The 16,767-nt window shown below is 39.0% G+C and overlaps 1 protein-coding gene across 2 annotated transcripts in view; it reads right to left on the reverse strand.

Annotated features, from left to right (window-relative positions):
* Positions 1-11,643, reverse strand: part of LOC139621246 (cytoplasmic protein NCK2-like) — a 34,987-nt gene extending 23,344 nt beyond the window's left edge. The window contains exons 1-2 of one of the 2 annotated variants that reach the window (XM_071477553.1): positions 11,572-11,634; positions 11,398-11,460 (exon numbers count right to left, since the gene is read on the reverse strand). The gene's annotated coding sequence lies outside the window, so the exon portion shown is untranslated. Of the gene's footprint in view, positions 1-11,397 lie in introns of both variants that reach the window. The other variant, XM_071477549.1, reaches the window with a different exon arrangement.
* Positions 11,644-16,767: the final 5,124 nt, after the last annotated feature.

The raw sequence follows: 16,767 nt of genomic DNA on the forward strand, positions 1-16,767 counted from the left end.
TTGACTGCAGCACTTTCAGATCCATCTTGTAACATGTTTTAAGACCTGTTTCTCTCGTATTTCACATGACACATGGTGAAATATTTGTTGAGCTGCTTAATTTAGCCTCTAGTGTTAAATACCAGAATTCCAGCAGCAGGTCCAACGCAAGGCATGTAACACCTGGCTAAATGCTGCCTACCTAAATTTTCATGACACCTCTAAATCATATGGACAACTTTGCTTTTTCACCTTTCAGCTGAGGGCCAAAAAAGGTTGCACGTTATCTACATGCTGTTCAGTGCTTTGGCTTATCATTTAAACAGCTCAAGTACTTCTTCTCAGCCTCTGAGTTTTCCCTGTACCTATTATGGTTTTCTGCACCATAGCATGCCAGAGGTTGACATTTTATGATACACTCAAATGCTGCCAGTGATTTAGTGTGACCTGAGCACAGGATGGCATTTCTGCTTCTTTGACAAGCTGATGATATCTCTCCTTCTGCTGAACTGTTGCCATATAAAACAGCAGCAAAGCGCCGCACTGAGGGAGCATTTGCCGTCAGCTCTCCACGCACTGCTGAAGAAGACAGAGGTCACACTCAAACAACTGGATCTGCTGAGCCAAAACAGCAGATAGGGTAAACAGATGTCCTGCAGCAAGTGTATATGACTGCGTGTGTGCGTGTGTGTTTGTGTGTGTGCGCGTGTGTGAGAGAGAGCAAGAAGGAAAGACACCACAGGCTAAATATTGTGTATGTGTGCAGTCTTGAATTCTCAGGAGAACCCTGTGGCACTCTGAGCTATACATCTCATAAATAAAGCAGGATTTCCTTCAGCTGCAGCCTTGTGGGTGTGTGTGTGTGTGTGTGTGTGTGTGTGTGTGTGTGTGTGTGTGTGTGTGTGTGTGTGTGTGTGTGTGTGTGTGAGAGAGAGAGAGAGAGAGAGAGAGCGAGAGAGAGAGCGAGAGAGAAAGGGTGCAAATGGATTAGAGGAGGCCTATCATATTGCTCAATTCAGTAACTGACTCACCTCCCATGCACGCAACAGCAGCATATTTAAGGACAAATAACTGAAAAAATAATATCTTTACAGCTGGCATGTTAAAAATTACATGAACTGGTGATTTCACCTCATAATCTGCCTTAAAATATTTAAAAATATTTAGAGCAGAAATATCAAAGTTGAACTGCATTAATCTGTCCTCATCCAGATTTCATGAGCACTGAATTATCAACCATGATCAGCCAGACTGTTGTCCAGATGGTTGTGTGACTGACTTTGACTGAAGTTCAGAGAGGTTGTCACATGACTTTTGCTTGTTGTTATCTATTTATCTATCTATCTATCCATCCATCCATCCATTAATCATAGTTCAATATGATGTCTGCTTCCAGCTGTGATATAAGCTTGGGAAAAGATAAAAGATAAAAGATAAAAATATACCAACACAGTTGCAATCTTATCATTTCACAGATCAACAATAATCAGCAGCAACATAATCAGAATGGTATAAAAATATGTTACAAGCCAATTTGAGATTCAAAACCTAACAAGTCAGCAGGAAATGAGAGGCACAAAAGATTCAATTCAAGATAATTTTGATGAAAAGAAACACACACACACGCGCGCGCGCACGATTTTAAAGGCTTCAGGGGGCAAAAAAACAGAGCAGAAACAGATCAGAAAACATGACTATCCAATGATATATGACAGAAATCTTGGCACTTCAGAGGCGTTTGAACACAATCAGATCAGATCTCTTATTCAGATATGCAGCTACCATCTCTTAGCTGTTCTGCGTTGTGTCTTGTCCTGCTCATTGTGTAATTCTGTCGACATTGTTTAGCTCCTGCGTTGTAGAGGCAGCAGAGGTGGCGGCAGGTTTTCACTAGAGTAAAATTCCATCTGTATAATCCCTCTCATAATGCATGTCCCGGCAAACACACGCACTATTGAGAAGCTGTCATTTTCTTTTTCTCTGTGTGTATTTCCCTTAATCACAGATATTTCCCAATTTATCTTGTGGGAAATTGTCTCCGACACGAGTCAACAATGAGTTTACTCTCAAATGATTGTCAGACTACAATATTTTAATTTAAGATAAGCGACTTGCCATCCAGTGGCTGCATGTAGATCCTGATCCTGTGCATTATTTTAAAGCCACCAACAGCTGGACAGTCACATAGACACTATTTCAGATCAGTACACCTCTTCAAAGTTTGTCTTCTGATACACACAGCTGCAAAACTGCTCAGCTGTTTACACTGTGGTTGAAATACACTTCTGCCTTGACCATATGGCTACAAACATTAGTAGTCGCTGCTACAAACATTAGACTTGCACAGAAGCTCAATGGCACCGCACAGATCCATCTCTATTTATTTATCTGAAGCGGATGTTAAGGGCGTCATGTGTGGGTTGAGGTTTGATGGTATTTTTGAGCGAAATGTTCAACATTTGGCGACAAGTGTGGCCCACTTTCTTTGCGCACCTTCCTTTCACAAGCTACCTGCTCCTACTAGTGAAGACAATGGCTCAGATTTATGAAGTTGATAAGCTCATATTACTGATAGAGTTTTAACTGGATTGATTCCGATTCCTGAAACTGAGGCGACGCAAATAACTAGATCGTTTCGACTGAGGCGACTCGTCACTCCTGTTCTACTGCAAAAACATGCAGCTCACTCATGGTGTTAGAGTCAGGTTTCCATATTTTAGCCTGTCGTCAAGTTACTTCTGGAATTGACATTGATAGGATACAACTGATATAACCTGCTGTTGGGGATGTTGAGGGGAACGTTATTTTAGAAACAGAAGAAAACGGCTGGCAAATCTGACTGGATGGTCACAGACACTGAGGTTGGAGCTGGAGCGTGAAGCACCTATGTGCCACTCGGTGACGTTCATCGCCAGCAGACATTAGGGTTAACGGTAGATAGGTAACAGGATATACCAAACTGGCGGTTAAAAACTCAAACTTAAAAAAAATTAAAATAGACATTTATTAAGATCAAAAAGAGTAGAATTGTCACATTTTTCCAGGGGCACGTTTTACTTCCGTTGAAATGAAAAAGAAAAGGACCTGAACGGAAAAGGTTGTTATAGAGATCAAGAAAGCCAGCGTATGTGTCTGCCCATCAAAGAAAAAAAAAAAGAATAGCATGTGGAACGACTAATTCATTCGCCTATTAGGGAAAAAACTCAACAAATGTAAATCATAATATTTACTCGAACACTGGTGGCTTTCCGAGCCTCCACAGGAATGGTGAGAGACGTGGGCTGTGATGCTCTAAGGGGAACTTGGAACGTGGATCATTCTGTGAAACACAGATAAGCAAAGCCCTTGTGCTCTGGGTGAGATAACTCAATGTTTGTCTGCGTACTGCCGTTTTGTGCATCAGTACAGCCAAAGGGGAGAACGTCCACTTAATGAAATTAATTAGAGCATGAAGGGCCTGCCGAAGCCTCCGCTGAGAACAACATAATGGAACAAACTCACCAACAACAGCTTAACTCTTTTCATGAGTCACAGAAACTCTGATGATGTATGAGCTGCAGCCGTCTCTCCATTTCACAACTTTAAACTAACAATAACTTTCATACCTGATTAAACTGCTTATTATTTTCTAGGGATGCACCAATGTTGGTCCAACACTGAGAATGACCTTATCAAGCAAAGCAGGTATCATCCACACGTCACCAATCCACATTAAGTACAGTGTTTTTCCCGCTCCTTTCAATTACAGCCTCAAGATTATTAACTACTCGATGCATTTTTAATGAGAAGGCAGTAACATTACTGAGTATTTACTCTGTCATCTTTACTGTTTTTAGCACTTTTATGTTGCCATGTTGTTTGGCACATTGGTTTGGTCTGTGAAAAAAAAGACGGAGCCACTCACAGGTGAAGTGGTTTGGTGAAGAGATGTGATTAAGCTGAGGGAAGCCTTTTCCAAAGACAGTGAGTGCAGCACTGACTTCGATTATCATTCAGTGCTCAGTGCTCTGTCAGGTCTGTATCTGTTCACAACGCAGCACGCCTTCCACACAAACTGCATGAGCATTACACAAAAGTGTGATGATGCGTCTGCTGTCATGAGACTGATGGTTGTAATGTCGTAATTTTATAAACCACATGTTACCACACACACACACAGAGCAATGATCTCAAGTCAGTTCGACTCAAGAGGTTACATTTTTGTATTTTGGGTAAAACAGCGCTGGTATCAGTTAATTAGTTAAATTTCTTTGATTACGCGGCTAAGTCTTTCAGCCCTCATGTTTTATTTGTGTGTGTGTGTGTGTGCAGCTGTGTGCAGCTGTGTGCAGCGGCACCTGAGGTCCTGAACTTTTGTTCAGATTTTACACTCTCCTGCTAAGAAGTGTTGGGTTTCACCCCCAGTGTTTCCGCCATATAGATTTTGCGGCGGCAGCCCTCAGCCCCCGCTCCCCTCGCTCTGAAAGTACCAATTTTCTCCTACGTAATATGAACCCCACACACACAGAAGCATAGAGTGAGGGAGCCATTGACCCTTGATTAGCTTTTAACGAGCAGTTCTCAGTCTGTTTCTGAATTTATAGCCATGTTTCTATGTGGGGGGGGGGGTAATCAAACTTACAATCTGCAAAGCAAAGGTTTGACAGAATCTTATAGCTGCTGTATCCTTCCATGAATTATGAAATCATGCCTGTTTTAGAGATAAAGCTTCACAGTCAGCTGCCATTTCTTTTGTTTTTTAATAACATCCTGCTTACTCCCACATTCTTATGTTTCCTTCAGCGTTATGTTTCAAATTTTTGCAGCCTGTTGCTTCTCTGATCGCCTCTAATGCCATCTCAGGCCCTTACATCATCACGCACCATCCACAGATTACAAAGCCCACAGCTGTGGCTTTGTGGACAGAGTGAGTGTAATGCCAAGATACTGTACCACTGTACTTTAACCAGCTCCCATTTTCCTCCCTCCCTCTCGCTCCTTCCCTTCCCTTCATGGTCTCCCCCTCAGTGTCCCAGAGAAGGATTAGGCCTGATGCCCAGCGGTGACACAGGGACACTGAAGCCAACAGACTGTTGGTTCAGTTGTTGGCCCTGAATTGGGAACACTCAAGCCGGGTGGTGGAGGGGGGAGGTGATGATAGAGCTGAAGGATGAGGAGGAGAGAAAGGACAAACTAAAAGAACAAAAGATGCTCAGGACAGACAACTGAAACCCTCAGATAGTGATAAGAAGAAGAAAACAAAGGTCAAAGAAAAATAAAGGTGTAAAATTACAGGCAAAAGAGACAGATGCTCATGTCTGGATATTTTTAAAACAGGTTTTTAGAAAACTAAGTTTCTGCAGCCAACTACCAGCTCAGAGAGGCTGTACTTCAGCACAGCAGTGCTTTGAGCTGAATGCTAACATGCTCACAATGAAAATGTTTAGCTGCTGATGTTCGCCATTGTCAACAACTTACTTGCATGTTAGCATGATAACATAATAGCAAAGTGCAGCCGAGGCTGATGGGAATTAGGGATGGGGTTCAATAGCATTTTACTGAATCTGAATCCCTCAAATCTACTAAAAAGTTTGTTCGGCAGAGAACGAAGACAACTTTTAGTTTTAAAAAAAATCTACCATTTTTATTTTATGCAGTGCAGTAACAGAACTGATTTCGACTATTTGTTGTGTATCAAAAAATAAAAGCTGAAATGTAAGAATCTAGCTTCTTCTAATCACATTAATAATTGTGATTTAAGGCCTAATTACCAGACAAGCGAGACACTGACACAAATAAACACCATGGTAATTAACTATCAAATCTAAACCATGAACGCTGACGGACTGTAGGGCTTCCACCACATTTTCTGTCACTCCTCTGTGACATTCATTTCCTCGCTCATTCCTCCTTTCGCTGCGAGGGAAAACAGTGTTTGCTCCTCGGTGGGGGCTGTGCTGCAGCTGCAGAAGCCATAGAGGCTGAAGTAAAAACAACAGAGTCAAAATAGTATTAATTCTACTTTATCATTCAGTGAATATCAATGAAATGAAATTGCAGGCGATTTGCATGCACAATGGGAACTCGTTGCATTGCTACAGGGCACAGAATCTGAATATGGTGAATACAGAGAGTAAGTAGGCTGAGGCTGATCACTTGTCCTCATCAAGTTACGCCTCAAGTTCTTACTTCAAAACTTTTAGTACAGATAAATATTCTGACGAAGGACTTGTCAGTCCCCCATTCATTGCGAGTACCGTCCTGCAGGTTATATTTCGCAGCTGTTTCATTTTTAAACTGGTCCTCCGTGTTTGTTAGCAGCAGCGTCAGTGAGTTATCATTCTTTTTGTGCCTTTGTCGATGACTGTGGTGCCAGGGAGAGAGACTAAAGAGGCTAAATAGAGAGCATTAAACGAACATTTCAATAAGGGATTCGTGGTAGTTAACCAACTTAGAACTGGATCCAAGATGGAATAACTATTCACTCTTGTGATCCATTCCTAACAGGAATGACATTAGTTTTGTGAGTATTTAGTCGTAAACTAAAGATCTAGACAAATAAAAATTTGGCCTAGGTAATGGTGATAGATGAAATGTCAGACAACAGCTAAATTCATTAGGATGAACTGTATTGGAACAATGACTGTACAAACTTTTGTGTTAATCCATCAAGTAGATGTTGAGATATTTCATTACATGAGTGAAAACTTTCACTGCTAGTCAGGGCCTTATCAAAATCAATACTATTTAACCCCCAGGCACCATGTACTGAAGTCATTAAATAATTGTTGAAACATTTCAATCTGTACCTCAGTGGTGGATCGACTGATGAACAGACTGACATCGCCAGCCTTCAAGCCACACCGCTACAGTGGCTAAAAATCATGACAACACGGAAAAACATGACTGCATTTCAAACATTTCCATCAAACAGAGACATGGTGTGACGGAAATTACCGATAACACATTATTATTCTATAAACCCACACAATGTACAAAAGAAAGACATTAAAACATATTGATCAGTGGTCACGGTGTACCTTCTGCTTCGTAGTTGCACAAATCCTCTTTCGCTTTCTAGATCATGGGGTCATAGAGAGGGGGTGCATTGTTATGACAGTATGCGCTGTCAGTTTAATGGCTACCCATTCCCCAGATTACAGATGATTACAATGACAATGGCATGGCCTTTATCTCTCTGTTAACATGATGTTCTTCATGAGAATCGCTCCATGTCTCCTGACCGCCCATCTGTGCCTGCGCTTATTAATTCCTTCTCCTCTGCCAGAGAGATTAAGATTTCCTGAGGGAGGCAAACAAGAGACTTTCCTCAAAGCCAAAATACCAGTTTTGACAACAATCTGTATTCCCTGCATGGTTTCCCCTGCCACACTGAAAGCTTCCTGGAGGACGACTGGAGGCACTCAAAGTGACGGATAAGTCACAAAACTTCAAAGAAACCGTAAACTGTTTTGTCATAATCAGAGGCAGACGGCTACATAAAATATTGTGTTATTTTGTTTGGGATGTCCACATATGAATGAAAAATATGCACACACATGATAAAGTGATATGTCATCGCATACTAAATATCAAACAGTGGAGTATAAATGTAAAAACAAGCCTTTTGTGTTAAACACCATACTGTGATGAAGTGTTTTAAAGTGACATATAAATCTATTTAGAGCTCACAGAGGACAATGCAATCGACTTTAAAAACCTTTTCTCACAAGGCTGATATTTCACCTGCTCTGAAACCTCTTGCCTGATCTTAAATTATTAAATTACAATTACATTATTAAAGTCAGATTTTTTTATTGTTACTTATCACAGACTATCAAATTTATAAATATTACATTGCACTTTGTGTAGTTGAGAGATACTAAGCCAATATTTCCTTCTTATGTACACTGTTCAGTGCCCACACTACTTAAAGGGAAAAAAAACACATTTCTTGTTAATAACGTAGTCTTTTTCCAGAAACTCCTACTCAAAACAACACATGAACAAGACATTGTGTGGGCACTGTGTGATGTTTGAAGACTCACAGTGTGTGAGGACATTTGACGCCCATTAAGCATCATATGACTGCAGAGTAATTAGTCTCAGCTCATAACTGCGCAATCAGATATCAAGAAAACAGGATTTAGCTTATTATCTAATCTGTGAACACGTGGCTCAAATGGAAAATCTGTGTGTGAAGTGTGTTATGACAACCAATGAAAGAGAAGAAAATCTTTTTGTTATGCAAGAGGTGTCAGTGAAACCAAAACTAAACCAACCAAAACCAAATATACAAATAGGGCAATATCAACACTTACAAAAATTCAGACAGGCATTATGAAAGTTGAACTTACAACACTAGTTTGTCATCTACCAACAAGCAACACCAAGCGTAAGCCTGTAAATCACCTTAACTCACCAGCAGAGTATCCTTGCAGCCCTCAGCTTCCCCAAATCCAAAACCATTGCACTGTGAGATGGTGCTTTCACATGGTCTGCATCAAGTTACAGAATGTGGAAACTACCATATGAGCACATTTTATTCACCTGGAATGTGTTTCCATTGGCTGTCAGACACTGGAACACAGACCACATGAATTGGGCCAATAAAGAAAGGTCACTTCAGGGTGTGAATAATGAACGTCGGGCATTAACACCTCTGTTTGTTCTTTTTATCAGTCCGGATATGCTGTTAATCATTAAATCTGGTTGATATCATTACTTAAGCACAATATGAACTCACATCATGTACCATAAACTTGGAGTTAATTTTTCATTATGTCTGAAATAAACGATATAACATACTGTAAACTCTTATAAAACTTACTTTACTTTATCTATAGCACTTAACACTTAACCTGCTGCGAGAGAGCAACTTCCTGGATGTTAATGTTTGAATTTCTGTATTAATTAATAAGGCGTCGCCTGAATGCACCATTAGTTTTAGTCTCTGTGAGGATAAGGAAGACAATTTACATGACTCATTTGGAAAAGGTTCCTCTATTTGTCCTCTGAGGGTGAACATTTTATAAGCTATGAAAAATATTAATCACAAATTCCTAAAGCCCAAGAGGATGTTTCAAAAAAAATCTCAAAAAACAAGTAATTGTCAAAACTGTTGCTAATTATTTTTCTGTCAGTCAACTGGTGGATGAATCTTTTCAGCTCTCTCACTGTCTCTCTGGCTCATAGGGTAAATTTCACAGGGTTACGATATGACAATGAGTTTATGAATAAGATCAGGCAACCCTACTTGACTATCAATTATTTTCATTATCAATTAATGAAAAGAAAACCGTCTTTATTAACTGTTTGGTCTATGAAATGTCAGAGAATAGTGAAAAAAATAGCCAACACAAGTCCCAAAGCCCAAGATGACAAATTCATACAGCTCATCATGTCTGACCACACGTCAAAAACTCAAAATAATTCAGATTATCAATCACTTTTGAAGATAGATTTTGCATTGCAGATTTTTTTTTTTGCCTTTTTGCTTAAAAATTACTTAAACAATTATCCAGCTGTCCTAAGTGTTGCTGATTCTTTTCTGATTTTTTTTTTTCTGTTTCTAATTGTTTCAGCCCTACAACAAGGATCAACTTCATGAAGCTCATCATCAAATCTACTACATCAAGCACCAAGGGTGGTCAATAACAAAGTACATTTACTTGAGTACTGTATTCTGGTATATTTTTTGAGTATCTGTGGGGGGGGGGTTCTGACTTTTACTCCACTACACTTACAATACAGATATTGTACTTTTGACTCCACTACATTTCTGTGAAGTACTTGCTACTTTGAAGCAGAGCTTTTATTTAGAGGAACGAGTTTACGCTGCTCTGGCCTTATATTCAGGCCATGTTTGAAATTTTCCTTTCGTTTCAAATGTTTGCTGTGTTTACTGCAACCAAACCTCGTCACTGCCTACAACAAAATAACCGTCCAACTTGAGAAAGCATGTGGAGATATGTAACGTAAACTTTTAAACAAACAGCTTGCAGTTGTTGATGTTTTTATGTTGTGGTTGGTCAAAATGACTCATGGCCATTTCTATCAGCTCGGTGTCATGTTCTACAAGCTTTTTACTCGACATATTCTACGGTGAGTCGATAGGTCGTTTCAGAGTCATTAGGTTCTGTAAATGTGGAACAATACAACATGTTGACACAAAAACAGTACTATTGAATACTGTATTTTTAAAGGCAAGAACTCCAGTACTTTAACTCAAGTAAAAATTTGAATGAACAACTTTCACTTGTATTGGAGTCATATTTGAACAAGAGTATCTATAAGTCCTAAATTTAAAATTTTATTTAAAACTGTAAAATCATAAATTTTAAAGTAACTTGCACATTTTTTTTAATCTGTATAAAGTTCAGTTTTTATGGCCTAGAGAGTTGTTAACTAATGACGTAAGATAAGAAGAAGCTGTAATACAGGCCTGGCAGTCTATCACTGCACTTGTCTTCCACATACCTGTCATGCCGAGCGAACCTTGTCCTAGACTCTGTGTCACCATGGCACCCTTAACAGAGGGTGTGTCTGCAGAATAGGTGTGCCATGGAGGTGTACCTGCTACAGAAACTGCTGTGTCTGCACCTTCAAGCAAACCTGAATCATCCCTCTGCTGACACGGTAGGAGACAGTAAACAGACATTTCTCAATTAATGTGCAACTACTCCAAACAAGCAAGAAAGGCAATGCATCCTTCCTTGTGCTGGGAATGATGGGAAGGATACATGGTGCAGTTACCACGAAGAGCCACTAGAAACACTGACAGGCTCTGCGTGTGGCACCAGTAGCCAGTCTATGGTGTTTTGGCCAATGTGGTTCATTGTGTGAGCTCTTCAGCTCATAACAGAAGCGCTGACACACGACCTGTAGTCCAGTAAATAAAAAAAATAGTAAATTTGTGTTGTTTTTTTCCTTTAAAAAAATAAATAAATAAACAAAGAACAGAAACATGGAAAATGACTCAGCCGGAGCAGATGTCTTTGAAATCAGAGATGTCTAAAGACCTGCTTGAGGATTGCTACAGTAGCCTTGCGCTTACAGGCCTTTAAGAAGTGGTGCTGTGTAATTATTGCAAAACGGGAGCGTGGATACATTGAAACTAGCAGTTTTAGTAGTGGGGGTGGGAAATGAAGCCACGCAGAGTGTGCCACTTGATCGCTGACAAGCAGAAAGGCGAGGTGACCCGGGCTTCTGGCACAATGTCTAGTTAACAAACCGCATCTGAGTGGACAAAGACCCGGCGTCAGATCAGGAAAGTGGCATGAGTGAGCCTCTGTTCCTGTCCCAACTTTCACGACTGTTTGTGATTACACTTTCGTGAGACAGACAAATAAAAGAAGACGTTTAAACAGCGCTTGACTGGGCAAAGTAGCCCGTCCAACTGCACCAACTCACACAGTTCATTTTCGGGCAGAGGCTTACCTTAATGTTCACTCCAGTGAGAATGGGCGAAGGGCGACGCACTCAACACGCCGAAATGAAAACCTGTGGACCGAACAGCAAGTAACTAAGCCCGCGTAAAAGCGACAAAAAATAACGCTTCAATCCACATATCCTTAGGTTCCCTTATGTTTTTCTTTTAAATCGTGGACTGACCATGCACCGCCGACCTATCCTCGCTTGTTTTTCTGTCGCAGGCTCACTGCCTCCACCTCAACCACTCGTATCAAGCCGGCCACATGAAACAAGAACTTCCGTTCGCAACTACCAAAATAAAACATCGTTTGGGAAGTTGTCAAATGTGGTATAGCCAACAATGAAATTTCATTTGTGGTGGCGTTGACTACTGGAGCTCACGTACCGGATAACAGCTCGACATAGCAGTAATAAAAACACTATGAGTCCGAAACAAATTGTCGTTGAGCCTCTCCACTAGAAATGGCAGTTTCATGAACTCCCCAGGCCCCCACAGAGCAGCCCCCTAAAACACCGGTCCAGGAGCAGAAATGAGCGGTTGAGACAGAAAAATAAGTGGCAGAGGTTTTCATAATTAAATGATCATTTTAGCAATTTTTTCAAGCAGTAATATCAAAAACTGGTACCAGCTTTTTAAATGAGTATTTGCTTTTCTATGGTAATGCACTAAATATATTTGGTCTTAACTATAGGTCAAGGAATCTGAATAAAATAACCTGTGCTTCAGGGAGTAATGAGGGCCTTTTCCCACTATTTTTCTGGCATTTTGCAGACTGAGCACCGTCAGACCATACTGATAATGAAAATAATTGTTAGTTGCAGCTTTACAGTTATCCTATGATGGAATAATGCCACCTTGGCCGAGGTTTTCTGGTGTGAATTAGCTGAGACACAGATAAAAATGTAAGCAATTTGATAAAACACAAAATAAAAGAATTATAGTTATAAATAAAGTTATAAAAGAAACAACAACAATATAAACTACAACAGCTCCGGTATTAAAACTCCTGGGCAGTTGCCTACTTTGCACAATGGGAATCCTTCCTTGATTATAATAGTCAAAATATAGATAAATATATATAAATATATATAAATAATAAAAGTAGGCCGCTCACTATTTGGGCAGAATGATGTAATAATAATATGTTATTATACAAACTTTATTTGTATTGCGCTTTTGTAAACAATGTTACAGTTTGCTTCACAAGAAAATTGGAAATTCAGCACATAAAAGTACATTGAATAAAACTGAATAATAATAGCCTATACAATAAAATAAGAGTAAAAAACAATAACATGAACAAACAAAACCCCAAAAACAGTGCAACTGCAAAAAAAAAAAAAAAAATGTATTCTTATCCAACCTTATTAATTATTATTGCAAATGCATCCAAGTCAAACTGTACTTCAGTGCTGCATCTGGTTGAGGTTGAGCTGATTTAACCATTCCACACATTTACGTCAGTTTAATTAATCACAATGTTCCCTATTTAATTGGTTAAGTTCACTTCTCATATATACAAATTTGGCTCTTAAGCTATAACTGATAAAATGAAAACAAGCACAGATTATTAATCTTAATTATAATAGCTATGTTTAACACACATATAAATCACCAACCAAAAGCCCTTATGGTCAGTTTTCCATAAAGCATGTGAGCAGCACTTCAAGTAAATTAAAGTTAATATCCATTAAATTGTATACTAATGAAAAATCTGTAAACACTATAAATCGCTGTCTTGCTTTTGATGTCTTCTGGTATAGCCTATTATAATTTATGAACACTATTTATTCGTAAATTTTCGAATGTCGTTTGCTCACCACTGGCATTTTATTCAAATTCAGGATCATGGGCTATGTCATTGCCTCAACAATGGTTTACTGACGAGAAAATACACTTCTATTTTGAAGGAACACCACACAACTTCCGGTGTGATCCCGCTGTCTTCGTTGGGCTTGATCGCCGGCCCGGTTGGTGACGTCACCAAGACCGGGACAAGAACAGGACAACGCCAGAGAAAAAAGGGACAAACTCCGGGGGACAATATCGCCCCTTGCCGATGACAATGGGAAACGTGCTTTTTATTCTTTTTTTTTTTTTTCGATGTTTATCTGGTTCTGACATTTTTGTATAATACAAGTGATTATTTTGAGGAATCTTGTGACCCACGTCTCTGCCCCCTCTCTCTGAGTCCCTCCCCATTCATGAATTCAATTAATGGCAGAAATATACAGCGATTAATAAAGTGATACATAAAGACACTTTCTATTTTCCTCACTGGTGAATGTCTTCAATTAACTTGAATATATCTAAATTCTGACCAACTGTAAAAAAAAAAAAGTATGTTATTGATGCGATAGGTTACACAAATATATATATGTATATGTATACATTAGAAAATATCTTCATTCAAGTATTAAACACATCTGTCTCTCTTTTTTTCTCAACTTTCCTGGATCAAAAACATGCTTTAAATCTAAGACAAACACTATGTTATTTCCAAAATATTGAAACACATGGCATACTGTATGACCCAATATCACTTCAAATTCTATAACTGCTAGATATTTTGATTGGACAACATGTGCTTAATTGTTTCCACACAGGAAAAAATAACTGTCACAACCACAAAAGGAAGTAGGCTACAGCAACAGACACTTGTATAGATAGGGGAAGTAGCCTCATAAAGGTAGAGTACTGTGTGCATTATGACCTTATACTATAAGGAGGAAGAAGTGGGAAGATAGAGGATATGGTATACATCATACATAAATATTATCAGCAAATGTGTTTGGTTGAAAAACACAAATAATGACAAATAAAGTAGACACATCAAATAAATACAAAAATTGCACCTGAGAGATGGGTTTTGTGTGGTGGGTGAAGTGATTTATGTCTGCAGCCTGCAGAGGTAGCAGCATGAAAAATTAAGTTACATGGATGGTAGAATGAAAACGGGTGCTACACTTGTAACCCACTCTCACATTAGATCAAAACCTTTACATGACATATAGTACATACAGTCAGTTTTAATGCTGTGGGCGTGGTGCACAATCCTCCGTTCCCTCCTCACTGTCATATTTGTCACTCAAATACATTGTAGAATGACTTTGAAGGGAGCTGCTCAAAAGATGCATGTTGGATGAGTAAACTTTCAGCATGTAGCTAGTGACAGTAGTTAGACGTAGTTGGTAAAAGTGAGTCACTTCTATGTTTAGAAAGTTGACACTTTTTAATAGAATCGAGGTTTATTATACAGGAAATTATACTGAATCATAAAGTAATGTTGATCTGACTCAGAAAGGCAGTCCCCTTTAAAGTATTCAAATGTGCCAATGAGAAAACTCAAATGCTTAAAACTCATTAGATAGTTTTAAGTCAGTGTGAAATGAGAGAATGTGAGAAAAGGAATATAGACAATGCAGCTAATGTGAACTGTGCATATCTGATAGGTGTATGTGTATTAATGGCTTTTGCCTTGTGTCTGTTACTTCTTATGGTCAATTGAAGTGGAAACAGTGGAAGTTTGGATTATTTTTCACTCATTCTCTGCTGTTTTTCATGGCATAAAAGTTAACATAAAATAAAAATAAAAAAAAGAATGTGTCCAAATTTAAACTGTAAATGATTACATCATATCCTTGTCACATAAATACATTGACAGTCTATGCAAGCTTTCTCACCCACCACACACATCTAAAATTAGTCCAAAGAGACTGAGTTCAGCTCATTAAAATCCACATTTTAGCAGTGTCTCACACAGTATTCATCACTTCACTTAGGACAGATACACAGATACACTCAATCATTCAATTGTTCCCTGCTCGCTCCACAGCACCTCCATATGTCTGTTCTTTATTCCTACACTGAAGGGGAGTAATGAAATGTACCCCTGTAAAGGTTTTTATGGCTATATATATATATATATATATATATAATATGTTATTATATATTATATATGAAACTGAACTGAACATTTTCCATATTAATCACAGAACCTCTAAAAGCCTGTGCCTGGACAGACATTTGGCTCCTGAAGTGTTGAATTTCCTATCACCAGGGGGCAGAGCATCCTTGGCAGAAAGTTTAACACAGTCTCCGTCACACAACCTTTACCAGCTCATTATATTATAGTATCAGGATATTAAAATTACCAACCCACTGGTGAACTGTTCACCCAACTAACTCAACACAGACAATAAGTTACATCCCCTAACATATCAATTTAATTGGAAACCAATTAGATGAAGTACGAGCACATGCTCAGGCCTATTTGCTGAAGATCCTCATTTTACATTAAGCGTGCTTTAACACAACTAACTCGTGGATAATTGGAAAGAGCTGAGGGGCATGTTTACATTAGATGTAGAGTTGGTATAGTGAGGTTTTCTTGCTGAATTTCAACAGTGTAGAAGTCTGGTGGTCTGTGAGTGAGAGGTAACATTATATGAGAATATTACAACCATGTGTGGGATTCAAAGCTGCTGTAAAAGTGTAAAATTGCTGGAATGTCCCTCACACTCCTCCTCTCTCAAGCCACAGGAGAGCTTGACTTATTAATCAAGGCTGAGTAACACTTGTCAACACTCCATCTGCTACTGCTATAACCAGGATGTCTTCCACTTTAGATCCATGCCCCTCATATACTCACCAGCCACACAAAATCATCCCACTGAGTGACTACCGAGAGCTGAGAGGAGCTATAGTTACCACGCTGATGAAACTGGATGTTTACTTTGGCAGAAAGGCGCCCGACTTCAAGTCCACCTGACTGGAAGTGGTGATGTACGTGTTGAAGCAGTGGCTTCCATGCTATGTTTGCTTGTCTGTGCCTTGCAGACCCAGTGAAATATGAATCACAATGAATGTAGATTATTGTGGTCATATGCAGGGTTTTAGAAATGCCGAGGTCCAAAAACTGAGCTTGCTGGGAGGTTTGAAGCCAAAAGTTTTTTTGATAACTTTTAAACCATGTCAGTGGAAATCATAGAAATGTATCTTAAACCATCTTAAACCATCCAGAAAGATAAGCAAAATGTGTTTTACACAATATATATTTATACAATAAAACTATATTATGACATTCTAATTATGCTAGGTTTGTGTTATGTTAAATTGAGCCTATATCTTCCACTGTAATTACCAAAGAACATGTATCCCTGTGGTTATAAGGCCCTCATTGTTTGAATGTGATCAGGTCAATTCATTCTTGTTTGTGTACAGCACAGGGACATAATGCAAACAGTCAGCTCTCAGGAACAAGAAAAAGAAGCAATAAGACATATTACTCCGAATAAGCAAAAATATCTTATAACAAAATAGGACAATTTCAGTTGCCAAGATTTTAAAACAAGTAATAATAAGCTTGAAACAAG

Source organism: Trachinotus anak, unplaced genomic scaffold (genome assembly GCF_046630095.1).
Source record: "Trachinotus anak isolate AG129_WGS33_773 ecotype Australia unplaced genomic scaffold, CSIRO_AGI_Tana_v1 ptg000001l, whole genome shotgun sequence".
Classification (NCBI taxonomy): Eukaryota; Metazoa; Chordata; class Actinopteri; order Carangiformes; family Carangidae; genus Trachinotus; species Trachinotus anak.